Genomic DNA, 2,312 nt, shown 5'->3' with positions numbered 1-2,312 from the left:
TGTAGAAGAGCTAGACAGGGCCATAGAAGGTTCTTAACCCATTAGCAGGACCGGTATCTGCTCCTTTGGGAAAAGCAGAACAGGATGAGCACTGTCAGAGCCCTTCAAAATGACCTCCAACAGGCCACTGGTGTGAATGTCTCTGACCAAACAACCAGAAAGACTTCATGAGGGTGACCCAAGGGCCCCATGTCCTCTAATGGGCCCTGAGCTCACTGCCCAGCAGCATGCAGCTCGATTGGCATTCGCCATAGAATACCAGAATTGGCAGATGCACCACTGGTGCCCTGTGCTTTTCACAGATGAGAGAAGGTTCACCCTGAGCACGTGACAGAAGTGAAAGGGTCTGGAGAAGCCATGGAGAACATTATGCTGCCTGTAACATCATTCAGCATGAGCACTTTGGTGGTGGGTTAATGATTGTCTGGGGAGGCATATCCATGGAGGGTCACACAGACCGCTACAGGCTTGACAAAGGCACCTTGGCTGCCATTAGGTATCAGGATGAAATTCTTGGACCCATTGTCAGACCCTATGCTGGTACAATGGCTCCTGGTGCACAACAATTCCTGGCCTCATGTGGTGAGAGTATGCAGGCAGTTCCTGGAGGATGAAGGAATTGATACCATTGACTGGCCTCCACACTTTCCTGACCTAAATCCAATAGAACACCTTTGGGACATTATGTTTTGGTCCATCCAATGCCACCAGGTTGCACCTCAGACTGTCCAGGAGCTCAGTGATGCCCTGGTCGAGATCTGGGAGGAGATCCCCCACAACACCATCTGTCATCTCATTAGAAGCATGCACCGATGTTGTCAGGCATGTATACAAGAACACAGGGGCCATACAAAGTGCTGCGTACAATTTTGAGTTGCTGCAATTAAATTTTGGCAAAATGGACTAGCCTGCCACATAATTTTTTCACTTTGACTTTTGGGGCGTCTTTGAATTCAGGGCTCTGTAGGTTGATCATTTTCATTTCCATCAAACGATGTGGCATCCTTTCGTTCCTAACACATTACCCAGTCTATATCAGTATAGATATCCAGGAGGATTTCTTTTTCCCATTGAGATCTGATGTGTTTTCAAAGTGTTCCTTTAATTTTTTTGAGCAGTTTATATATAAATATACATACACTATATTGCCAAATGGGACCCCCGTCCAAATCATTGAATTCCGGTGTTCCAATCACTTCCATGCCCACAGGTGTATAAACTCAAGCACCTAGGCATGCAGACTGCTTCTACAAACATTTGTGAAAGAATGGGTCGCTCTGAGGAGCTCAGGGAATTCAAGCGTGATACCGTGATAGGATGCAACCTGTGCAATAAGTCCATTTGTGAAATTTCCTCGCTACTAAATATTCTACGGTCAGCTGTTACTGGTATTATAACAATGTGGAAGCAATTAGGAACAACAGCAACTCGGCCATGAAGTGGTGGGCCACGAAAAATCACAGAGCGAGGACAGCGCACGCTGAGGCACACAGTGTGCAGAAGTCGCCAACTTTCTGCAGAGTCAATAAGGCCAAGAACAGTGCATAGAGAGAGAGCTTCATGGAATGGGTTTCCATTGACTAAGCAGCTGCGTCCAAGCCTTACATCACAAAGTGCAATGCAAAGTGTCGGATGCAGTGGTGTAAAGCACACCACCACTGGACTTTAGAGCAGTGGAGACATGTCCTCTGGAGTGACAGATCACGCTTCTCTGTCTGGTAATCTGATGGATGAGTCTGGGTTTGGTGGTTGCCAGGAGAATGGTACTTGCCTGACTGCATTGTGCCAAGTGTACAATTTGGTGGAGGGGGGATTATGATGTGGGGTTGTTTTTCAGGGGTTGGGGTTGGCCCCTTAGTTCCAGTGAAAGGAACTCTTAATCCTTCAGCATACAAAGCCATTATGAACAATTTTATGCTCCCAAATTTGTGGGAACAGTTTGCGGATGGCAACATGACTGCACACCAGTGCATAAAGCAAGGTTTATAAAGAAATGGATGAGCGAATCTGGTGTGGAGGAACTTGACTGGCCTGCACAAAGCCCTGACCTCAACCCGACAGAACACCTCTGGGGTGTATTAGTGCAGAGACTGCAAGCCAGGTCTTCTTGTCCAACATCGGTGCCTGACCTCACAAATGCTCTCCTGGAAGAATGATCATCTAAACACACTCCTAGACCTCGAGGAAAACTTTCACAGAAGAGCTGAAGCTGCAAAGGGTGGGCCAACTCCATATTAAAGTCTATGTATTAAGAATGGGATGTCATTAAAGTTCATGTGTGTGTGTAAAGGCAGGCGTCCTAATAGTTTTGG

Source organism: Polypterus senegalus, chromosome 3, assembly GCF_016835505.1.
Source record: "Polypterus senegalus isolate Bchr_013 chromosome 3, ASM1683550v1, whole genome shotgun sequence".
Classification (NCBI taxonomy): domain Eukaryota; kingdom Metazoa; phylum Chordata; class Cladistia; order Polypteriformes; family Polypteridae; genus Polypterus; species Polypterus senegalus.
Note: the sequence above shows the minus strand (reverse complement) of the source record.